This window comes from Procambarus clarkii, chromosome 26 (assembly GCF_040958095.1).
Source record: "Procambarus clarkii isolate CNS0578487 chromosome 26, FALCON_Pclarkii_2.0, whole genome shotgun sequence".
In the NCBI taxonomy this organism is placed as follows: Eukaryota; Metazoa; Arthropoda; class Malacostraca; order Decapoda; family Cambaridae; genus Procambarus; species Procambarus clarkii.
Genome location: NC_091175.1, coordinates 31,231,715 through 31,258,873, shown reverse-complemented (window position 1 = coordinate 31,258,873; position 27,159 = coordinate 31,231,715).

The following is a 27,159-nucleotide window of genomic DNA, read 5'->3' as shown; positions in this document are numbered from 1 at the left end:
CAATTTCTTGAATATAGATGTTTAGTAGCCTAATATGTTGCTACGTAATATATCTTAATTTACAGCTTGCATGTGAGGAATTCCACGAGCTGTTACTTTACCCGTGTTATTCATCTCCCAGTGTTCTACGATGAATTCCGGAGATTCCGAGGATGATTCATGACTGATGTCTTTGAAAACGTCTTCAAGCTAAGACTTTTTTTCGTATTTCTTTATTATTCAAATTATCTGTACTGGATTATCATTATTGATTACTGTGCACGGGAATTAACACGTGGTTATTATAATCATTAATTTCTGATATTTATGATCTATATTCTTATTGGTGACAAATTTACTATTGATTCTCTAATTGGTCATAAGATTAGGTTATTACATAATGAACTGGTGTACAAACCACACTAGTTCCTAGACATATATGAAGTTCTAGCAATAACCCCCCAATGTAGGTGTTTGAGGCTTTGATTCAATTAAATTATTTATACAGCCCATTAATTATTCAAGTGATTATATTTTCTAGTATTTATCCATAGTTACTGGTTCCTCTAGGAATTTCAAATGATCACATTTTATTAGTTTCCCTCTTTACTATAAAAGCGGGTGGTCCTTCGTAATTGTTTTCATTACTTTAATAATTAAATAAATAGAGTCAAGCCCCAAATGTCCCACATTATGGTCCTTATCGAACCGGATAAACATAAAATATAAATATACATACTAATTAGTAATAACTAATCACCGTGTGAAGTAGTCTAGACTAACCATTTTAATTAATTGTGTCTACCAACAGCGTAACACATAGGTTAGCCTAGGTCACACCAAGTCATTGCTACTTATACCTTATGTATAAGGTAGCGCTCGTGGGACACAGTTAATTGCCCACAACACTTAGGCCTGCACTTCATACTGAAGTAAGAATCTTTAGGTCACCAGGAGCAACAGCTCATAACTTGTATATTAATCACTAACACCAATTATGTGTTAACTATTTGGGCTATACAAATATTTCAATATATGGCTGTCAGCAGACTGTCCATTATAGCCTGAATTCATTCCATAATTACTGATTCACTCAAGTCAGTGGATCACTAACATTTTAGGATCCAGTATACTAATATAAATTGCTGATCCCATACTAATTAATCATTAGTAACCCTGATAACATTTTATTCCACAATTAGGAGTACATTCAGGAGTTAGATATTATTTACGGCAGTAGAATACTTGCCAAACTCAATTAATTCTCTTGTGTTCATTTAATTTCTAATACACATAATTTCTACCTGTGTATATATTATAAACTATAAAATCCAAAAAACCCAAAAATTCAGAACAATTATTTGCACATTACTGCACCACAATATAATCTTTGCCCACCTTTATTAGGTAGCAATTTAGGCTGTGATTGTGCTGAATTTGGCACAAACACAGACTAAATAAATTTGTAGTTTCTTAAGTAGAAATTCTCACAACTAGGCTTGAGCTAGTTAGTGGTATATATATTATTCATTCTTGTGCTGACCCTATCAAGGGTGGGATTAACCATTTATTGTGTAATTATATTTTATTGCATATTTCTATGTACATCTTTGAGTGTTACTGTAAGTTCACTACCCATCCAAGGCTGATTTTGAAGAGCTAAGCTGAGGAACACCTGTAGTGAGACCAAGGTACCACTCAAATCTTAGTTGCTTATTATTAGGTAGGTAGCTAACCTCTAAATGAGGTAAATTACAACCAGCCTCAAGAAAATATCAGGCTGTCAATAATTATAGCTGCTCTATATAAAGGAGCAAGTACCATAGCTGTCCAAGTAGCTATATAAGCCCTATAAGGTTCAAATTTCCAGCCAGAATAGATACTCCTGCAATATTAAGGAGAATCAGTATTACCCTGAGATGTCTTCAAAAGCACCTGTCAAGACGACTTGACGAATGTGACAACGGTTTAGAAAACAACCCAATTGACTTCTTTGAGTTCAACCTTTCCACAGTGGCAGCTAACGAAAAATATGTCCAGGTGAAGGAGATAATCGAGGCTTATAGGAACAAACTCCTTAGCAGTAATACTGACCCAGATGAATTATTTCTGATAGAATCTGATCTTGATGAATATGAATGTATCATTCAAGACAAGTTAGATCACTACAAAAGAGTGCTTGCGAAACAAAATGATCCTGAGTGGATAGAACCTTTTTGTAGAAGACCTACAACCGAGCAAGCACCCAGCTCAGATGAAATACATGAGCTACCTCAAGATGAGGAGAATCCTCTAATCAATACTGATCACTACACAGGATCAACAACTGAAGTTCAAACTTCATTTTCTAACATCTCATCTAATACAACTTCACGTAATGATTTGTTTACAGAGTCTGATCAATCTTCAGACAGCTCTTCTCAATGTTCCCTGGATTCTATAAATTCAATGCATGAGGCTACTGAATTAGCTAGCTCCTCACAGGAACCCAGAGAAACAAGTGAAGCTGCAGATGAAACTCTTAGTGAAGCTGCAATAATCAGTGAATCTGAACCAGAAGATGATAAAGCTAATGCTGCAACAGCAACCGAAGTTGTAATTAAAGCTGAGGCTAAGCAAGAAGCCTTAAGCAACACGAATAATGGTCACAATTGCTCACACCAGCCTTCTAAAGTAAGTGCTAACAATGTGAAGACTATTATAAACCTTGTACACCAATTACTAGATTTATCTTCACCAGAACAATCAGTTGACTCTTTACAAGCCTTTAGTTTTCAGCTTGAGTCACTGGTAAATTCCTTCAGTAAAGAGGTGGATCACCCAACTGCTGAGTGGATGACTAAAATTATCATCCAAAGAAAATTGTCTGGTGACACACTTAATAAGTTATATGTATACCAGAATGGAAATACCCTGTCAATGCAGGATATATTTGCAAGTTTGCGCAATATGAGTAATCATACAGCAAACCAGGCACTTAATGCTTCATCTGAATGCACCAAAACTGTACCCACATCAGTTTCCTTACCTAAAACTCCTAACGTGACACTGTCACCAGGTAATAAGGGTACTAATAATCAATGTAATAACAATAAATCAAACACTGATTCATCAGAAAGGCCTAAGAGCCCCAGAGGTGCTCCTAAGAGACCTAACAGTCCAAAGAGCACTCCCAATAGCCCAGCAATGGCTCCCCAAAGTACACCAAGTACTCACAAGAGAATAAATAACAAGCAAATGCAAGCAGCAAAACCATGACAACCTGCAAGTACTGTTTTACCTAAACCGGTAACCCCTAAACGAGCTGTAGGATGGGGAATATGTTTGTTTTGTAATCAAAAACATTATCTGTACAAATGTACTAATTACCCTAATAGAGACACAAGAGTCAGACGACTCAAACAGTTACACAAATGTACTAGGTGTCTCAAATCACATAATGTTAATAGCTGTGACACCCCACTGAACACCTGCAATAGGTGTAGAAGGGGCAAACATGCTGCACTGTGCAAATTAGTTAGGACAAATTATGTCAATCCTAGAATAGGAGGTAGATAATCTACACCAGTACAGTACTGCAAGGTGCGAGATGTGAACAGCGTAATTTCACAAGCATCTCAAGTGGATGCTGCTTTGCCTACTGCCCAACTTCAAGTAAAGAACAGAGGAGCCAAGATCACCACTCGTGGACTATTTGATCAAGGTTCCCAGAGAACTTTCATGACTCAGAAAGCAGCAGAGGCACTCAATTTACAACCAATCAGACAGGTAAAGTTAAACTTGTCAGGGTTCATGATAAATTGAGGAACCCATGAATACTCAGTAGTTCAACCGCTTGTACGACTAGGCAGTCATGTCAAGGCTGTCCAAGCCATTGTTGTAGATCAAATACCTTTTGACTTAAATATTAAGGGTCTGGGGTACACAGCCCACTTCCTGCAGGAACGTGAAATTAATTTGGCTGATAACAAGTTAACGTCTGACCGCCTTAACAATGTAGATGTACTAGTAGGAGCCGACTGCTATTACCAGTTCATAACTGGACATGTTAAACGATTGGAAATGAATATGCTCCAATCTGCAGGTGGCTACTTACTTACTGGTAAAGTTCTGAATGTGAACAAGCCTAAGCCTGCCAACAATAACAAATTAGTCAGCAGTAGATCAATTCTCCAGCAACAAGCTAAGAGGAGTAACACAGCTTAGTAATAAACTCAGATTGAATGTAGTGCAATTAGTACTCGCCGAGATGTTTCATAGCTCTCAGTGGAAAACCAGTGGTCCGTACTCAAACAAGTACAAGTCACAGCGACCAAGCCATTGAATCCACTGCAGAACTAGAATTATTCTCGACAAGTAATAATTGACCACACTCAGTCTTCCTAGGTAAATTATAATGTTAGACTAGAGAATCTAACACTCCCTAGGTAATTAATAATGTTAGGCTAGAGAATCTAGCACTCAATGCCACTGGCATTTCCTGAATTTAGTAATACTATGAAGTCATCAAGCAACTTCTGTAATTATAAATTCACTAGGACCACTGGTCCACAATACTTGCGATTGAGGTTTGCCAAGAAAACCTTCTTAATACAATGTTTTCTGCACTAAGAGTTAGTGATAAATACTTGCATCAATTTTGTTTGAGTTGTTTTTCTTTCGTTTCTGCTTCGTTAATGTAGGAGCGCAGCACGAACAAACTTGCAAACTTACCAATACGTAAGTGAATCTACAGAGAACTAATAACCCGTGAAACGTTTAGGTTGGGAAAATGTTACAAATTATCTTGAATAGGATTAATCGTAGCAGTAGCTTAATTTCCAGCAATCTTAGGTTTCCCTTTGTTTAATGCATTATCGTTAAACATTAGCATTGTTAATTAACATGCTTCATGAGCTTAATATAGCTCACCTTAGAATTAACGTAACAATTGAGTGCTTACTGTTCCCCATGCGAATACGAGCTCAATATTGCTCGCCATGACAATTGAACGCTTTGATGTTCCCCATGCCACGAGCACTGCTCGCCATGATAATTGAACGATGCAATACTCTACCTCGTTAATTCGAGCTCACTGTAGCTCACCCTGTTGACATGCTTACCGAGCTCAATATAGCTCCCAATGTTAACGAGCTCACCCTGTTAACTCTGTTAACGAACTCACTGTAGCTCACCCTGTAAACACTGTTGACGAGTTCAATATAACTCACGCTGTTAACTCTGTTAACGAGCTCACTGTAGCTCACCCTGTCAACACTGTTGACGAGTTCAATATAACTCACCTTGTTAACATGCTTACCGAGCTCAATAAAGCTCCCCATGTTAACGAGCTCACTGTAGCTCACCCTGTCAACACTGTTGACGAGCTCAATATAGCTCACCATGTTCACGAGTTCAATATAGCTCGACCTGTTAATGAGCTCAATACAGCTCCCAATGTTAATTCGAGTACATTTTTGCTCACAATTAGCTTAGTCCCTTACTTAGGTAGGTTAGAAATTTAAACCATTTATTTAGGTAGGTTTAGGGACTTTAGTTAGTGTCAACTGAGTACTAGCCTAATCTGTACTCACCATTAATTACAGTTGACTATACTTATAGAGACTGATTTAATATACTCAATTTCATGTAAAGGTTGATTTCGTATTAACAAGTTTACAGTGTCAAGCCTATGAGCTGCACTTCAATTAGCTCATAAGTCAGAATGACTAGGCTACCAATCTCACTGTCGACTCAGAATCTTCCTTGATTTTAATGAATAAACCCTTTCAGTTCTCTAATTTTCCACTATCTTAGCTAGTTAGCAAATTAGTTATACCATCAGTCAGAATGACTACTGCACAGCAGTGCACATTAAATTAAATTTCCTCATTTGATTTTGGGGTGATCATGATGCTGCATGATGTTATTGTCTAGTAACTCAATAGTTAAAAGTCACAGCGACCCTAGACAGTGACCTTACTGTAGTGTCATAGTCTCCTTGATCTTGAATGACCCAACAATACTTTACTGTATAATAATGTAAAATACAACTTATACAATAATGTTATCAGTTCTTGGGAACTTTTTCTGAGTTTACCTACGATTTAGCAGCTACGTAATACACCATTACATGTCACTGCGACCCTAGTTGTTGAGTTTATTGTGAGCTTTAGAGAGTTCTTGATTACCGATAACTTAATCATTTAATGTTTCAATATTTAATACATGTTTCCACTAGAGCAGTTGTTCAACAATGCAAACGGAAACTACAAGCCTATTATAGCTCTATGGGCAAATACCTTCCCATCCAATTTAAGTAATCATGATGATCTTGTGTTGTGATGTCAAGTAACAAAACAGTTACAAGTCACAATGACCCATAACATTCTCATCACAGTAGATTCTTAGTTATTTAAATTGTATGATTTAAATTCTTAATTGTTGTATAGGCTATAAATAACATTATTTGTCTAGAGTATCTGAGAGTTTACAGACTTTGAGACTTAGTAACATAAACATTACATGTCATAGCGACACCAGTCACAGAGTTTATTGTAAGCTTTCTTAGTTATTAGCTTTAGGTAATTTATAATAACATGTTCCATTTAATTAACATGAAATCTGCAAGACTTAAGTTTCTTGTATGTCCTTGACAAATACGGGACATCCGTTATGTGTGTACTAACATACTAACATACTAATATTAATATTAACTTCGGGATGGGTATGTCAGTACTCAACATTACACTGCGACCCGATAAATCTCCCCCCGGAGTTATGTTGGAAATTTCCAACACTAATACAATACAGTTGTATTATTATTAATTATTACTAAAATCTAGTAATTACTGTAGTAACTAAAATTAACCAACAGTAAGGTTCACATGAACTAATAATTGTATCTGTAGAATAATGCTAGAATTCTTACGTAACCAGACACCAGTATTGCGTCAGATTCTACCAAAATAAACACATTTATATCCAGTGTGTTAGAGAATTGAGTTTGATTCTCTAAAAACAACAGTATTCTGTGTGATGATTATTTACCGATAACCTGACTCCCAAATAATGTCAAATCGAGAGTTTCTAGTTAAAACTGTTATCTGGTAATAAATTTAACGTCACGCGTGAATGCCATGGAGAGAATTAAAATCACCTCCATTTCTTGTTTACCATTGTAAAATGAGAAAGTAATAATATTTAACTCCCCAGAATTATAACCCAGTCTTTATCAAAGCATTTTAGCCACAACTGCGAGAAATAATATTATTCGTGGTGAATTATTTGTATGGCGAATGCGGGACGCGGGCAGGGAGAGACGCCATTAATCAGAGAACGTGTGGAGGCGTCGGTGTGAGAGGAAAGGCGCCAGAGTGCGGTGTGAAGACTTGTTGCGGAATTGAGCAACTCGTTTGGTGTCAGTGTCATAGGATACATTGTGGTGAATCGTCAGCAAGATTTAATCTGACATTCAGCCCGGAACTTGTCAATTTGTTCTGAGTAATCCATCGTGACTGGCCAGAGAAGCGCGTCGACATCTAGGCCAAGCTAGCCAAGCGATCTGGGCCAGAGGGGTTTTGGACGTAATTGTTGAGACATAAGATGCCCAGCATTCACGTTTAGCCGTACGGATGGCCCACCGGGCCACCGCACTCGCTTTCCGAAAAAAAAGAAAAGAATCGGTCGTCTGCCTACGGCGGTGCCTCTTCCAGGCTGCACGCTTACAGCGGACAGCCCGAGCACAGTCCGCATTCCACCAGGGAACGCACTTCCGTGGACCCCGGGAGGAAGAGCGAGGGATAGAGCGGAGGGCAGCGTTGAAGACAGTGTCATGAAAAAGGAGGAGAGCGCGAGAGAGAGGCAGAAGGGAGAGGTCAGAGAGAGTAGCACTGAGGGAAAATAGGGTCCAGTCCGCCTTAGCAAACTGCCACCTAGGGAAAGAGATGGAAGGGCGAAAAGAGAAAAAGGAAACAAGGATGGGGAAATGATCACTTCCATGGAGGTCATCAAGAACCTGCCACGTGAAATCTAAGTAAAGAGAAGAAGAGCAGAGAGAAAGATCAAGACAAGAAAGGGCGCGAGTCCGAGAGTCCAAATGAGTGGGCTCACCAGAATTCAGAAGAGACAGGGAAGAAGAGAGGAGAAACGGCTCAAGAAGGCGACCCCGGGTATTCGTCAGAACGTCACCCCAAAGAGAATGACGAACATTGAAGTCACCCAGCAGGAGCACAGGCTCCGGCAAGGAGTCTAGGAGGTGTTTCAAATCAGGAAGAGAAAGCGGGACACTCGGGGGAGATAAATGGAACAAACAGTGTACCATTTCCCCACAAAGACACGAGCAGCAGAACAATGGAGAGGTGAAGGAAAAAGTAAAGGAACAAAGGGAACATCAGCACGAATCAAAAGATCAGAAGAATTAGAAGCCCCAGCAACAGCTAGGGGGGGGGGGAGAGAAAGGAATAGCCACGAAAACGACCAGGATGAGCACCAAGCATCGGCTCCTGGAGACAGACACAAAGGGGCGAAAACCGCGAAATCAGAAGTTGGAGTTCGAGGAAATTAGCGTAATAACCTCGAACGTTCCATTGAAGAATGGACAACGACGAGAAGAGAAAGGACAAAAACAGAGAACAAGGAAGAAACAAAGGCGAAAGAGCAACAGAGCACGTTAAAGAATATCATGGTCGGGATCAGGGTCAGCAAAGTCAGGGTTAGGGGGCATGGGTAAACTGAGCAAGGACGGAGGGAAGGAAACGGGAGAACAGATCAGAGGTGGGCGGGCGGGGTCCGGAGGAGGAGGAGGAAGAGGAGGAGACAACGGAGAGGAGCAGGCAAGGACAGCAGCAGGAAGAGGAGGGGTAGAAAGAGGGGAGCGTACCTCAGCAAGGGCAGCAACTGAGAGGGAAGCGGGGGCTAAAGAAACCTCCATAGCAGGACCAGGGGGCGCAACCACCGAAATGGGAGGCGAAGGAGCGAGAGAGGCAGAAGTAGGGGCCGAGGAAGAAAGCGAAACCTTCTTACCCGCCGGGGAGGAGGAAGGAGAGGAGCCAGGTTTACGCTTCTGACGTAAAGAGACAGGTGTTCCAGCAACCACGTACTGGGCAACGGATTCTAGCGTCTCAACAGGAGAAGCTGAACGAGAGCACACATGACGGCCGTTTGGAGAGCGATGGACATCAGCCCGCACCGACAGGCAGCGGGGAGAGTCAAGAGACGGAGGGAAAGGATGGGAAGGAGGAACGGAGGGAGACGAGGAAGAAGACACAGGAGACACGACAGACCGGGTAGAAGGAAGGGGAACCCCAGACAGAGGACCAGGAGGAGGATCCTTCGGGAGAGAACCCAAAGGAACAGAGGAGGGGGCAGTGGGCGCATCAGGGTCCAAGGCCCGGAAACGGTTGTGAGTCTGAGGAAGGAGGGAAGGACGAGGAGAGGAAGAGCGCAACACGCGAGCATAAGAGATATTAGCATAAGGCGGGAGCCGGCGAACCTGGCGTCTCGCCTCAGGAAAAGATAAACGCTCCCGGTGCTTCAAGTTGAGGACGGCTGCCTCAAGCTTGTAATGGACACACGCACGGGAGAAGGCAGGATGGGCCTCACCGCAGTTGAGGCAACGAGCCTGGGGAGAAGTGCACTCCGACATAGAGTGACCTTCGCCACCACACAAAGGACAGAGAGAGACAGTCCCGGAGCAGCGGAGGGCACCATGCCCAAACCTCCAGCACTTGTTGCAGAGCCGAGGAGAAGGAATGTACTCCTGGACAGAGCACCTGGCACCAGCAAGAATGACAGAGGGTGGAAGGGTCCTACCATCAAAGGTAATCTTCACAACCCTGAGGGGTTGACGGCGACTACCACGAGGGGGACGAATAAACGTGTCCACCTGGAGAATAGAATGGCCCTGGGCAGCAAGGATATGTCGAATATCGTCGTGGCAGTCGCGCAGGTCCCGAACACCGGTCGCAACATGGGGCGGAAGCAAAATAGTGCCAACACTGGCATTCAACTGAGCGTTCTTCGAGACCTGAACAGGGGTCTCGCCAAGGCAGGATAAGGCAGCCAAGCGGGAAGCAGCATCCTGAGAAGGAGCAGCAACGACACGTGTACCAAGACGAGTGGGGTTGAAAGTAATGGAGGCATCCACGGAATCAACGAGATGTCGATGGAGGGAGAAATCGTCAGGAGGCGTAGAATCAAGGGAGGAGATCAAAATATTTGGCCCACGAAGCGGGACCAAACAAGGCTTGATAGGTAGCAGAACTGGAAGGAATCGAGCGAGGGCGGCCGTGACGAGGACGGCGGTGAGAACCCCCAGAGAGAGAGGGGTTAAAAGGCGCAGTAGTTACAACTAGAGAAGGAGCCGCGCCAGGGGACGAGGTAGTCACCACTGGGGGCTTGGGGCTCGACCCAACCACAGAGGAGGGAGGGGAGCCAGGGGAAGGAGTCAGAGAGGCCAAAGGTGGAGCAAGGTCGGGGCCCAATGCAGCGGAGGCTACAGAGCCCAGTCTTCCAATACGGACCGACTCGGGGGCTTGGTCGCCGACCCCACGAGCCTGAGAAGGTAAACCAGAAGCAGCCGAAACAGGGGTTATCATCATTACGAAAAGAAGAATTCATTCACGAATGTGCCCCCACACTCACCATGGAGCCACAATTAGAGGCAGGACTCCCAACAAGAAGCTATCGCCGATCTTGCCGGGGCCTCCTAGGGGTGCGTCGTGAGTATACGCCCCACAAACGCCACCTTAAGAAACCGACAGTCCGTCGAGATCGGGTTCAGTGACGAAAGGGGGATTGACAATAAAAGGTTCCCCTCGCTCTCGACGTCGGGTACTACAGTTCTACGGGTGCAAGAGTATGCCTCCTCAAGCACCCGGGCGTCAAAATAGAAGAAGTCCAAGGGAAGAACCAGAACGAGCAAAAGGTCGGCAGGAAACGGCAAGCAGATAGGAGAAGAGGGGGGAGAAAAACGAAACAGAAGGAAAAGGAAAAGATGCCCAGCAGAATTGGAGAGGATGGCAGCAGGAGCACAAGGCTAGAAAAGGACAGAGGACTGTCCCAAGGAGCATCACACTCCGACAGCCGCCCACTAAGCTCCCACACGGCGACAACGAGCTGAGCGGGGAGGGGGTTTCATCAGAAGTAGCTTCAACACAGCTCAACTAGTCATATCAATGTACTTTAAGAACTTAAACACAGCTATCAAAATCAATAACGGTTAATACTTAGGACAAGCAGACACCAGGCTCCAACCCGACGCAGTGATACACTAACCCTAGTAACATGCTGGAGTTGCTATACATAAGTAGTGGGTGAGGATCCAATAACATAATACCCAACCATAATAAACCTCTACGATCCTCTAATACCCATCTCAAAAAAATACCTACCACAATTTATATATCTCTCTAGACTGCAGTAGTCTGATACATTATACAAAAACCATTACTCTTATCTAAACCTGAATAATAAAGAAACAACAGTATACGACATAACTTAATAGATAGACGTCTACACGTCCTCCTATCTACGAAATCATATGAGTAGTGACTTGTCAACGGCAATACTGCCCGAGAACGACTTTGTTGCTGATAGGGCAAGTCACTCCAACCTTCCTCCTTCGCAAACCATAAGCTAAAAACATAAATATTTACATCTAGTTCATACTGTACCTAATTAGATATATACATAATTCAATACAATATATACAAAACTCAAGGTGTACCAGAATATATAACAATATGTGCTAAACACATCAGGGAGTCGTTTCCATTTACATCTGGCAATGCTAGCTGGAGACGGTTCACCATGGGGGGGGGGGGGGATATGCAAGGAGTTCCAGCAATTACCGGACAATCGATCGTTTATGACTTAAATTACCGTATATTCACATGCCTCAAGTACATAGGTGTATGAATGACTATAAGCCTCTCTATGAATTCCACAAAATATTACTTGCAATATTTTGTGCAAGTAATATGTGACTATATAGTTTAACCACAACATAAGCTTAAACCATAAATTAACACTGGTGTATGTGTGGTCATAGCAATTTTTTATTTATTATTATTTTCTACCACAGACGTGGCCACACTTTTACAATGCTAAACAGCATATATATATTTTCTTCTGTCCTCCATGGACAGGGTTAGAGATGTGTTAAACATATAGTTTAAGGGTTTATTGAACAATCAACCACAGAAGGTGATTCGGTGCTTTTAAAATGCTAAGGGGGGGGGGGGGGGGTTGGTTCCAAAAGTGCAATAAATGAAAACTCATTCGATTTCAATCAAACTTTTTTGACAAGTTCTATATTAAAAGTGTTTCATCTGGTCTAGGTTTCAGCATCGTAGCATAAATAGGAAGGGAGAAAAAAAATATTGAAGTAGGTGTGAAAATTATGCCAAAATGGTCAAAAACGATTATCAGACAAAAGTGTCAACTGAAATCATAGCTATGACTCTTTGCTATCACAATAGCATATATTAAACACATACTATAATTAGTTTAATTGGAAAAAAATTTAAGTTAAAAAAAATGATTTTTTTTTTCAATTTTTTGTTTTCGGACGATTTGCATAAAACTTACACACCTGACTCCACGTAAGCCTATCTGTAAGGATGCCAATTTTGGAGAAAATTGGTCGATGTCAACCTCAGCCACAGATTTTAGAACCTTATTCTTTATTATTTGCTGTTTTTTTTACAATTGACATAAACGTTTACAAAATTGTTTCATTTTTTATTCAATTTACATGAAACTTACACAGTATATGTGGAGGGCATGTCTCTACATTTGCTTGAGAGCATTTTTCTTTAAGTTCATTTATTGATTTTATAATAGCAATAAACATGCTATATTTGCATAATTTTTTGGGGGAACTTTGAAAATTTGTATTAGGAAAACTAAAGATGTTTTGGAAATTATCTAACAAACAATCCTTTATTATATGCTAATGTGTCAGAAAAGTGTCACAGAATAATTATATCTGAAACGTGTGTTCTGAAGTGTAGACTTGAAAATGTGTAAAAAACGTTGAAAAAAAATCTCCCTTTCTATTTATGCTGCAGTACTGAAACTTGGGACAATTTCAGGACTTTTCATATAACCTAGTCAAAAAATAGTGGTTGACATTGAACAACTTTTCCGAAACTTTTCTATCGCCCCTATGCTAAGCTAATCTACATACGTAAATACATAGATACACAGATTTACGTATGCCCTACATAAAGTGTTCGATCTGTCTTTTACATAGTGTCATTAATGTGCATTTACAAAGGTGAAATGTAATTCTGATCAGCTTCCATATATACTTTATACACGTACATATGCATACACACACACACACATATACGTACACATACATATATACATACATATATATACACACACACACATGCATTCACATACATTTGTCTCTTTTACTTTGACAGGGTGAGATAGCTGATAGAGAAACTAGTGTGCAATTAAGCACTTAATCACTGAAGGTGATGAAGGTCCTTTTACAAGCTCAGGTTATATAGTTACATCACATACATGCATTGCATAATTGATACATTACATGGTTAATCTTGGGTGCGAATACTGTAATACTAGTTTTAAACTAATGTGGGATGTCACATCAGTTAGTGAATACGTTTTGGACAATGTGGACATTAGGGTGCGCCTCGAACTTCAACCCGATTAACGGCTTATACTCAGCGATAATGAACACGCTAATTTTAAATATAATATCAAGTCTACACGTCTATGGGTGGATCGGGTATTGCCTTGTCCTGAAAGACTAATAGCCATTAATAAAGCCATGGTGCAGAACAACTCTCCTATTACGTATACTTTTAATAAAACTTTATACATAACATATATATTGGGTACAGGTCAGCGCTCAATAACAATGGACCAACCATGAGGGACTGTTATACCAGAACATTTATATATGATCATCCTTGATATGGAGGCGGTGTCTGGAGCGTATAATCGCAACCCGTTTTATTTGGAAAACTGTGAGCTTAGTAAAGTATTAATATCGCAGAATAGCACTAATATGGTCAATATTGGGTGTGACTTCCCTCATAACTGTGCCAAGTTGTATTACACAGCATTACAAGTCTTAGGCTTCGATAATGACAATATATTGTCGTGTGATACATATGTGAATGGTGGAACCATACTAGCCTTTAATTTACAACCTGAGGATATAGATGATACCATCCCGATTGAAAAGAGTGGTAATCTACAGATCGCATTGGAATTTAAAAGCGGTGGCTAAAAATAAAGTCATTCTAGTATACGGGTCTACAACAAGGGTGATCAGCATTAACGCCGAATGTCGCGTTATTTATGATACGCGAGGATAAATATTAATATGAATTGTTTGGAAATAAATGAGGTTATCAGAAGTAATTTAGGTGATAAGGTAAATTATCTAGGATGTTTCCTAGCTGATAACGTACGGAAAATAGTGACAAAAAATATAAAAAAAAACCTGTGGTGTTCATAATCAACACTCTGGAGTCTGGTTCTCTTAATAAAATGGGGCATTGGTTAACATTCTATGTAAATAAGGATGGAGGTAGAAGCCAGATAGTTATATTAGACAGCTACGCCAACCCCGCAATAGAAACTTATTCAAGATATTTCAAAGAGTTTATGTCCTACTTCCAAGATTATGACTTATATATTATGAAGAAAAGGATTCAATCCCTGAATAGTTACTTAATTATGCCGTATATTTTGCCTTCCATTTTTCCAGACTAACCTTAGAGGCTGCCTTTCTTCACTTTGATGAAGCATTTAAATATGGCCAATTTCGCAAGAATGATTGTTTGTAAGCAAACATTCTGCTTAAACGGCATTGATGAGTGTGAAACGTTGTGTGACGAAGTTGACTAGGATGATAGTGCGGTGAGTAATACTTTATGTTAGGATTGAATGATGAACATAATAATATTAATAGTATTTTACAACATTGACAACAAAACTCATAACCTTTTTCCATTCTACAGACTGGTTGGTTGACTAGGATGTCAAGAAGGATCGATGGACCGGATGAATGCCTCTCCCTCATCTGTCTACTAGCTAAGCTACCAAAGAAGGAGTATTATTATTATTATTATTATCGTTGTAAATCGCTTAAGTGTTTAATAAAAGAATAAATTTATAATGTGTTTACTTTTTACCTCGTTTATGGAGGACTGGGGAAATGTGAAGTGTGTAATTGTCAAGTGTTTGATGATGACTGTTGCCTGCATGGGAGGGGGGTGAGGGGAGGGTGCGACATATGACACCACCTTAATGCGAACACAGTCCACTCATGTGCGGGGCATCAAAGACCACACACCGCTACAGTTCTCCTACATTCCGGTATGTGGTCGGCCTCATGCCTATGTGCCACTGGTGCTATGTGGCGGTATGAGGTGTGACAGCAGTGAGAATGGTATGCCATATTGCTGTCATTCCCCGCAGTTGCGTCTCACCCTTCAAGAGGAGAGCAGTTCAAAACACTCGCTCCTGCACACATCCTGCACTCGCTCTTGCACACATGTTGATGGGTTGTCACTTCGTGATAACCCATCAACATGGGTTCAGGGAGGGTAAATCTTGCCTCATAGTCATCCGCTGCTTCTCCCCAGCTGAGGCATTAGTAAAATAATCGGCTTCAATTTTGCCAGGATCGACACGGTTAAAAAACTGAGACAGTTTATCATAGCGCACAGCCTTACACCCCGAAATCGTAGATAATAACTTTACGTATGACCAGAATGAGAATAATGAGCTGGTTTCAACTCTGTTTCGTTTAAATACACAATAGTGGATTTGAATAGAGTTTGCGACAATCCATTCACTAACGAGACGTTTTTAGCATCTCCTAAAGGTGTTGTTCCATCTTCTTCGGTTAGATCAATAGACAACTTCAAAACTATAGATGATAAATCCACCAGCTGACCGTTCACCCCCTTTATGATGAATTCCAAATAGGTGTCTGTAAACTTATTATTAACCCCAGAATTCACAGGTACTACATCCATCGTTTGTCTGCTTGCAATTGTTGATTCTACCAATCGAGGGGAAAATACTTTAGGAAAGGCTTCACTAACAGCAGCGGTATAGTGTTCTAATGGCACCTGGAGGCCAAGAGCGTTATATCCGACCATGTTCGCGCTTTAGACAACACCAGCCGAGTGAGAAGAATTTTAAGGCAACACATCATTATATTTCACTTTAATAAAACGTTTGATGTTTGCAATTTTTTTTTTTTATTCTTTTTCTGCACACTTCCCCCTATCATTTGCTTCCCCCACTCCTTTCAATATTTCAACTCCGCGTTTCTTAAGAGACTGTTTGAAAATTTGTTTGCCATTATTAATGTCGTCTAGTACGTTCTGTCTCAGCTAAACACAGCCAGAGCCAGAGTCCTCATGATAAAGGGCGCCGCGCGACTTCACTATCCCGCTTAAAAAGGAAAGTATTTTCCCTCCACGAGTATAACGTCTACTGCTATTGAAAATTCTTGTATCATCTGTCGCCCCACCTCTAGGAGGGGTTAACAGAATGTATAATTCGTCAACAGAGGGGGAATAAAGTGGACACGCATTTCTCCGCTTGTTTCAGACGAATGAGGAGTGGGGGAATGCGTTCGTGTTATATACCTCCTGCTACAGGACGTACATGCAAGATTGCTATGGTGCACCCACGTTCATCAAAATGTATTGGGATACCATCTTGATCCGTAATAGTGATGCTGATGCTGTCTATCATATTGGTGTTAAGTCGCACGTACAGTTTTTTTTATTGTTGCTGTTATCACTTCCATTTAGGGAGATTACATCCAAAATATTTACAGACTGACTCCCATATCTAGTAGAAGAGATCTTATCACAATAAACACATAGATTATCAACTCCTCCTCTAGGCATTGGCGGGAATAGACATGTGTCAACTACACTTGCGGCATACTGGCGTTTTGCGAATGTCATATTCACTTTCTGGAACTACACCCAGCACTTTCCCCAAGAGTTGTCCCAAATGATAATGTAACTACTGACGTTTTTATGCCCCATTGCAGAGCAAATAATTCTCCTCACTGTGGTGTTTGTGTGTTACTGAGGAAGTTTTGGTTGTAGGGTTGATATAAAGCCATTGCTTGGTTACTGACTTTAATACTTAAGATGTTACATGACTAGTAGCTACCAAGCTTGGTGGGCGTCCTGTACGCTCTTGTTTACCTTCCCTGGCGTCTGCTCCGCCACACATAGAAAACGGATGGTACCATTTTCTGTGAACATGACATCCCTCCTTTTCTTTAAAAAGAATGAATGCAGGATGTCTACCATGCTTGTAGCACAAGGCAAAGTTATTGACACAAAGTAAGTTATTAACTTATCAAGAGATATTGCATACATTTAACATTAATTAAGCACACAAAGAATTTAAACAACTTAATCTTTACCACAAAGGATTTCAATGTTAAAAATACATATGCAATGTTAAACAAACATGAAAGAAACTGTAATACAAAGTTTCAAAATATTGAATGAGATATCTGCATTATTCAAACAATATTAAATTTAGTTCAGCATGACAAGTAAATACTTTGCATTACATAGGAACACAATTAATCATCAAATCGTATAGGGCGTTTAACATGACGTTTAGGACGAGAGTCTCCAAATACAATAACATAACTTGATGAATTGTTTATTGAGTTATAACTCATTTTTTTCTTTTTCTTTTGCACGGCTTTGCACTTCATCATTTTCTACACTAGTTGGAATCACTTTGAAATAGGCTATATTACGTGTTATACTATGATCTCTATTACTAGCTGTTACCATAGTTCCTTTTACACTAATCACTTTATATGGTTTTGTATCATACGGCATATCTAGCTTTCCCTCTTTTTTTTTTTAACGAGAACAGTATCTCCAACCTTTATGAATTGTTCCTTTGCACGTTGATCATGAGCAATTTTCATTTTGCCCTTGGCTAGTGCATCCTTCTGAGCGAGACGTTTATCCGTTACCTCGGCTGGCATGACGGGTAGTGCGATTCTCATAGGACGTCCAAATAAAAGTTCACCAGGTGACTTGCCCAGTGTTCCATGCGGTGTTGCACGGTAGTTCCTGAGAAAAGCATACATAGCTTGTTTCCAGGATCGTCCTTGGGCATGAGCACAGCGTACCGCTTTCATGAGAGGTTGCATGAATCTCTCAACTTCTCCATTTGCTTGAGGAAGTAGTGGCATCACACGGCGGTGTTTGAATCCAATATGCTCAGCAAATTTGACAAAGTCTTGTCCATTGAATGGCGGTCCATTGTCCGTCTTGACAACTTCAGGAATGCCAAAATTTGAAAAGATCTTGTCGAGTTTCGGGATGACGACCTTTGCAGATGTGGAAGTGATGATTTCTACTTCTGGATAACGTGAGTGATCATCAATGACTACCATCAAGTACTCTCCAGTTGGTAGTGGTCCGCAGAAGTCCATCGATACTTCCGTCCATGGTGCAGCAGGTAGTGGTGAAGGTTGTAGAGGTGTTGGTCTTGAAGTATCCACTGCAGCTTGCAAGGGACACAGGCATCATGCATATCCTTTGCTTGACGATCAATGCCAGGAAACCACACCTTTTCTCGTAGCAGCTGTTTGGTCCTAACAAGACCTTGGTGTCCTTGATGTGCAAGCTTCAGAGCACGTTGCTGGAGAACATCTGGAATAACGATACGAGTACCTCGCAGCACGGTGTCACGTTGTTACGTAACACTTAATTCTGTCTGGATGCTGGATGCGTTCAAGCGCTTTGAATGCATCTTGGTCAACTCCTGAGGGTGGGATGCGTGGAAACGTTTTCTTAGTCAATGCATCCACTGTTGCTTGCAGAGTTGGGTCCTCTAGGGTTGCAGTACGGATTTCATCAAGAGTGAGAGCCTTAGGGACTGCATCACAGGTTACAGAGTGTACATATTCCTCGGCAACTTGCTGATGCTTGGTGATGGTGAAACTGCTGGCAGGATGTCGACTGATGTAATCAGCGGGATTGCCTGCACCCGGCTTGTATTTCACCGTAAAGTTGTATGGTTGCAGACAAAGAGCCCATCTCTCAATGCGAGCTGGTGGTTTGGACTTTGGATTATTGAAGATGGTCTCCAACGGTTTGTGGTCAGTGACTATTGTGGTGAAGGGCGCACCAAGCAGATACACATTGAAGTGTTCACAGCCCCATACAAGAGCAAGAGCTTCCTTCTCTGTCTGACTGTATCGTTGCTCAACATCTGTGAGAGAACGGCTGGCGTAGGCAATTACTACTCTGGAATCTGGTTGACCAGGTTTGTGTTGGGCTAAAACAGCACCTAAACCAACAGGACTAGCATCCACCGTTAACTCAGTGTCCATTGATGGATCAAAGTATGCAGCAGTCGCATTCTCTACTAGTGCATCTTTCACAGCATCAAATGCATTTTGCTCGATATCGCTCCAGTACCATGATGCATTTTTCTTCAGGAGCTCACGTAGAGGCTTCGTAATGGTAGCAAAATTTGGAATGAAGCGAGATCAGTAGTTTGCCATTCCCAGAAAACTATGTGCTTCAGTGGACGTTGAAGGAGGTGCAGCATTCTTGATATCTGCAACTTTCTTAGGATCTGGAGACAGACCTTTGTCACTAAGTACATATCCAAAGAATTCAATTTTATGTTAATTGAACTCACACTTTGCTCGGCTTAGCGTCAAATTCTTTTCTCGTAAGCGTTGCAATGTTGCACGAAGAGCTTTGTCGTGTTCAGCTTGGGTACGGCCATAAACAATGATGTCATCAGACATGTTGTCAGCATTAGGTATACCTTGCAATACCTGGCTGATGATGTGCTGGAATACCTCGGCAGCACTGTTGATGCCAAAACTCAGGCGCTTGTACCTATACAGACCTCGATGTGTCGTAATCGTTGTGATGAAGCGACTCTCATCATCACGTTCAAGCTGATGATAGCCCTTGTTTAAATCTACCTTGCTGAATACAGTTGCACCATTCAAGCGGTAAAACATATCATCTACAGTGGGTGTAGGATGGCGTTCACGCATTATTGCCTTGTTGGGAACACGCATGTCCACACAAATGCGTATCTCATCTGGATTCTTCGGCTTTGGTGGAGTGACAATTGGGCTTACCCATGGTGTTGGGCCTGTTACTGGTTCAATGATATCTAGTTCGATCAGCCTATCCAGTTCGGCATCGACTTTCTTGCGAGTATGGAATGGTTGTCGGCGATGTGGTTGGGCAACTGGAATTACATCTGGGTTGATATGCAGATGTACTTTGCTATCAGTATAACAACCTATGGATTTAAATCGATCAGAAAATTCAGCAACAATACCATCAACATTGTTTGCAGATTCCACTGCTACAGCATTAGAAAGCTGAAGTAGCCCCAATTTGGTTGAAGTCTTGTAACTGAGTAGAGACTCCTTTGCATTCCTAACAACATGGAATGTAGTAATGAGCATTGCATTCTTTGACTTAATCTCTGCAGTGAAAGTTCCAATCACTGGCAAGGCTACCTTCGAAGCATAGGCAGTGGCTTTGCCATCATAGTTTTCAAGCTTTGGGAACTGTTTTTTAAATTTTTCATAGTGGCACTCAGCAATGGTGTCAAAGTTTGATCCAGTGTCAATGAGAACTTTGAGACAAATACCAGCAATGTATACACATGTCTCTGGGTTGTTTGGAAGATCATTCCATTCTGTGATTGCTTGTACTCCATAAGTATAATCACATTCACTGTCATCTGAGACTGGTTGTAATGAAATGTTGTCTTGTACATTATTAACATTCTGGATATGAGGTGCAATATTGTGTTTACCACCTCGACCCCTATGACCTGATCCTCGTACAGTGCTTTAATTCATAGACTGTGGTTTCTTGAGTGCGGAACGACACATAGCACCAAAATGACCTAGTTTTCCACACTCATAGCACTTCTTACCTTGAGCAGGACAATCACTACCTTGGTGTGGGTAGTCTCCTCCACAATTGTAACATTTATTGTTGACACCCTCTGATGTGGGTCGTTGTGACTGCTTGAGTCTTGTTCCATGACCCCAGTTGTGATGTGGTTCTCGACTCAATTTACTGTTAGGTTTGGCATGATATCTTCTTTGATTACGATGTCCTCCCTGAACCTTACATTCCTCATCGATGTTAGTAACAGTGGCAGAACCGTTGTTGGCACTGCACTCCATGACACGAGCATCACGTGCAGCATCTTCCATTCGACGAGCAATATCCAGTATCTTGGTAAGAGAACTTTCATCATCAACAAGTTCTAGAGCTCTTCGACGAAGACGTGTAAATGTGCATGTTTCAATTATTTGCTGTTTGATTTCTGTGTCAACATCAGCAAACTCACAATGGGCTGCTAAACCCTGCAGACGTGTGTGGTATTGATCAACGGTTCCATTAGAGAGTTGTCTGGCCCTCCTGAAATGCATAATTTCCATTGCAGTATTTTGCCTTGGTTTGAAATGTTCTGTTAATTTGGCTTTGGCAATGTCATAATCTTTGGCACCACCAGTGTCTTTCAGTGTATCAAAGATGTCACAAACTCTATCACCTGCATAATGATGTAGAAAGGCACGCTTTCTTTCAGCACTTTTGATGTCAGAAACTATCAACAAATTTTCAAACCTTTTAAGCCATTTGACCCACCTCTGTGACAGGTTTGTCTGGTCACAGTCAGGATCAAATGCAGGAAACTGAGGTATATTTGCCATTTTTACTTTTTTACTGAATAAAAGTAAACTTATCACTTAAAATGTTCCTCAGAATACTAAACACTTACTGCACTGTATATGTTAGTTAAGAATTCACTGTAATTACTTTACTTTTGCAAAGCACACAAGCATTTTAATGCAAAAGTTCACAACAGTGCACAATATAGCAGCAACTGACTTCTTACCTAGCCCTTGTGTATATGTGTTGTTCCTACTCACAGCAGCACAGTAGTTGTTAGCAGTTGGTACAGCAGTCAGTTCACTGCGTGAAGAATTTTGTAGCACGAAGCGTCGTTTCGTAACCAAAACATCAGATTTTGTACACATCAAAGCGTCGTTTCGTACACGGCGTCGGCAGATTCCTCAGATTCCTTAGAACACAGCTTCTTCAGTCAGCACATAGCTTGGGGTAGCACATAGCATTGGTTAGCACATAGCATTGGTTAGCACATAGCATCGTTTAGCACACAGCATCGGTTAGCACACAGCATCGGTTAGCATACAGCATTGGGTATGGTGCAGACGCCTTCCCTGGCGTCTGCTCCGCCACACATAGAAAACGGATGGTACCATTTCCTGTGAACATGACACTCACTAATCACAGTAGTGAACTTGTTTCGATTGGAGGAAGAATCATATTTAATAAAATGTGTTCCGTATTTAGGTGAAAATTGTTTAAAATGCCTTTCCTAAAAAACTCAGTTTAGCATTTGTGACGATAATCTCCTTCAAGAGATTGAGCCTGCTCTTCCCTCCAAAAATACGTCGATACATCTATATAAAACTACTATGGAAGAAATGTCCAACAACGACAACAACATCTCCAAGGTTTGCCAGAGAGCAAAACGTATGCAGCCAGGAACACCTGCCTCACCTCAAACCGCCAAACTACCTGTCTTGTTGCCGGCTCCTCGCTGATTGGCCGCCGGTCTGGCTGCAACTGCACTCACCCACCATACTACTTGATGTCTGGGGCCGCCACGACCTCAGTCCTCAGAATATTCAGTGCTTTCATACGGTTAACACTTCTTCCTGGTAGACTAAAGCTTTGGCTTACGTGTACTAAGAGAGGTGATAGCTTAAAGCCAATATTCCTGCACCAATATTTACGTTATTTGCACTTCTTGTTATTGCTCACTTGTCTTAACGTAACTTTTCACTTTGTCATTTAAATTATTCTTATTATTTTGATTGATTGATTTTATTATACGAATTTGTATGTCCATTTTATTCATGTTTTGTTTATCTAACGTAATTAAAATTTCAGTGTTAAAATTTACTTGTTTTGTGTGTCTTCTCTTTACCTTACCACAGACGAAGTTCCAGATTTTCTATTTTTTTTTAATACTATGTGACGAGGCCATACCCCTAGCTTTGAACAGCCGAACACCAACGCGTTACCGTCACACATTATTTGAAAATATGGCGGCTATTTCTGTATTAATCGTGGTATTAATTTCTTTTATAGTTCCAGCTAAAACATCAGATGATAATAAATGCTTTGAATGCAAATATCTCTCCCCACCCACTTTCTCATACGTAATCCCGAAACATATATAGGCCTCGGGTTTATTACGCTTAATAACATAATGGGATGTGGGGAGGAGTAATTTTTGTAGACACATTTCATAACTCCTCCTGGGATCGAATTCTAGCTGGTTAAACAACCGATTTTGGAACAATGCGAGGTTGTTATTTGGGAATAATTGCGTATCTGATACGCTGGTGGTGTATATCATGTGAGTGTCCATCGCTCTTTCTCCTTAGACTGCTTTTTGCAGAGCAAAGCTACTTACACATTACATACACATTTATATACACCCACCTGTTAATATACGATCCAGGAAGCATTCCTTTTACTGTGAGGATCGATCTTCGCAATTGCCTTTCTCTTAACAGAAGGAGCCTTAGACACTTGACTACTTGCCGTAGTATTGCAGAATAAATCTCGTGGTGTAGAAGTTAGTGTGAAAACAGTTGAACAATAGGCAATTTATCAGGTATAAAAACATATTTAAGCACAGTCATTTTATGTACAGTGTCGTTTATTATGTGAATGCCAGATAAGGGAGCCAATACATTTCCATTTAGATCCCAACGAACGATTCCACTAGCATCATAAAGGTTTAGCAAGGATCTTGCATATTCATGATCTCGTACTTTCAATTTCAAATCTATTAAATGTTTTATGGAGGGGTTTGTATGTAACTGAGGAGCAGGTTTCACAGTTTGATGATGTGCTTGTTTCGCAGTTAGGTGTGTGCGGCTGTGTGCAACTTTCCGATTGTCCACTGTTTTGCGCGGAACGAGATAAAAGTCTTTCATTTTTTTTAATTACTTACTGAACAACCGTGTAATTAAACTAGCTGCAATCGGCCGAATAATTGATAAAATACTGCCTCCTCGTTTGCTGGTTAATATCTGTTCTTAGTTGTCACAGGGAGCGAATGAACAATTTATATTTTGTAAACTTTTTAATGGCCTTGTCAGGAACAGGTAATTTATTTTTTAAAAGTTATTACAAATTTGTGATAAACAATTTATATGTTGTTTCTTCAATTTTTCAATCACTGTTCCTTTCTCAAACTTGTAAATGCGATCAGATAGTGTGATACCTACTGTATCACCGACAGTCAATCGAGGAATGACGGATCTCTTTGATTTGCTCTGGCTTTCATACATTAAATCAAATTGTTCAGCGTGATTGCTAGGTGAGGATAGAGCGTGTACCTCCTCGGGTGTCTTCCCCTTCAATCCTCTGTGAGGGGTTAAATTATATGTTTTCACAATATCGGGTAGAGCCTGCATGTATTTTAAAGTATTGTGCGCTGTCATAAACTTGTAATGTTTGTCTTTTAAAATACGTATGAACCTTTTGGTAATAGAAGCTTTAGTCTCCTGAGAAAATACACTATAACGTAACTTTCTCTGTCTCCAGCGTTTTTTCCATAGCGGCGTTATAAAATACTCCACCTCTATCAGAATTAATTTTGCGCACTCCCTGAGAATGAGGAGAATCTGGAATTAAAGCCAGAGCTTTACTGGTACTTTTCCCATTCTTACCGTGCAAGGGTAGTACTTGGGCGAACCTGGAGAATAAATCTACGCATACGAGTAAATATTTCACTCCGTCATTATGTTTATCCAATAAACTCATCTCGGTCAAGTCTATAGCTTGAAATAGACGTGGTTTAGGGCTTAACACCCGTGGGAATTTACGTGGTTGTAAATAATGCAACGTATAGGAGTCAGAGCTATTCAGATATTCCTTTACATCGGCTGGAGTTATACTAGAGTTAATTAATTTGGCGGCCTTATACAGCCTCTATACCCCTCCAAGCCCCCCACCTAGATGAGGGGTCATTATATACTCGTTCCAATACATCTTTCTTGCTCACCATTGGTAAACTATCTCAGGGCGGTTCATGAACAATATTACCGCATAATGTTAAAGTAGAGGGAGTGTTCGAGCCCAGATCTACTAGCAAATACCCATAGGGTTGGCTAATAACTTTCTTATATAACTCTACAAATTTCTTTGAATCCTGTTTCCCAAATATTTGTCGTCCTAGTGTTTCAATTTGTTAGAGGTCTCTTGATTTAACCAATATGAAATGAGAAGCATTTAAACTAATATTCCTCGAATATTTACCAGGAAAAAATATATTTTGAGTAATCAATATGACGGAAACCATGAAATGTCGCCCCCCTAGTAAACATGTCTGATATGATTTTTGAATTCGCAGACTCTGTAAAAAGGTCACCATAGATTACTAAGATATGTGACTCATTATCCTCTCGCTCTTCCACAGGATCAATAGTGGTTGAATGCTCGATCAGCTTCCTTTTTAATTTGTGGATCTGAACACAATTCAGAGTTTCCTCCTCCTCATATAATTATTGAAGAGAACTTGTGCTGATACTTCCTTACAAGTTTACTGCACAAATAGGATTTTCTACTGTTAGAATAACCAGCAATAATAACACGAGATGGTTCTCTGAATATACCTAGATCTTCCTCATGGATTATATCATAGGAACTGTCCATGATTAATGCTTCGTTAAGACTGCTAAAACTAAGGAAATGTAGCGGTATTTATACAAACATTAGTCATTTACAGGTGTTTATTCACATAATGTATGTACAGCAGCAGCATTAAAACTAATCATAGTTCTTACAGTTTAACTCTGTTCACAAGCAATAATAATAATAATATTAAACATCCTATTCTCTTAGTATATAGTTCTAGTCATATGGGTAGTCTATCTATCTATCTATCTATCCATCTATCTATCTATCTATCTATCTTTCTATCTAATACTAACTAAATTGTACAACGTAAATCTAGCGAGGGTTGAACAGTTTTTGAGCTGAAGCATTACACTTGCTCCAGGGGTGGATTGCAAGGGTTTGCTTCTTCCACTTCACCATACTCCATAAACGCTTCTTCTATCCCTCCTATCTCCTCCTCCTCTCCCACTTCCACATCCATCTCATCATCATTGTCTTTGGGAATATCAGGATGTCCATATGCTAGAGACTGAGTGGAGCTTAGAATGTAGCGTTTATCTTTAAATGCTGACAAACCTCTGCATGTACAGATCTATCCTTACACGTTACGTATAGATCTAGACACAAACCTGATTGAAGAGTTTGTTTCAAGAGTGTGCTGAAAGGAGTCATGTGAGAGTTTCTCTTATAGATGGTGAGGTACACTCTTACACTTACAAGTGTGCTCCCCATCTTGAGTGGTGAAAGATTATGTTTTAGGTCTGAGAGCGATTAATTGGTTAGTAATCTTAGAGCCTATTTCTGACTTGAGCAATCCTAGCTCACCTTCACGCGCTTTTGAGTAGGATGGGTGTGTGTCATTAGAATTGCTAAAATCCATACAGTCGAAGAGAGGAGACTTATTCAGCTCTTCAAACACATCCCGACAGTCAAGTTTAATGATGAAAGAGTCTGTGTCTGTATATAATAGACTCCCTTTATCCCCATACGTCGGTTTGACAACATCATGCCAGAACTCATAGAGATACCTCCTAGCAATTTGAAGTATATGATAACCCAGATATGTAGGAGTGTTGACTATGAAAGACTTCTGCTTGATAGTGCATATCACACGATCCTTACTTAAGAAAAGTTCCACTTAAAGAAACGGTTTCGAGCATGTTTCAGGAACTGTCTATGCTCTGTGACAAGATCATGTTTGTTCTCATATTTAGATACATCTGTGAGACTCTTTCCATATATAGTTTTTGATACGAGTTTGAAAGCCTTTTTTTTATCGTGCATTTGGTGCTGGAACGTTCACGAACATTGGTTTCAATGAAGACTTTAAGGTAGGTCTCCTGCTCGAATTCGTAGATGTCATGAACTTTAGCTACCTCTAATCCAATACACATGAGCAACTGTAACAAGTCCAGACTAACCA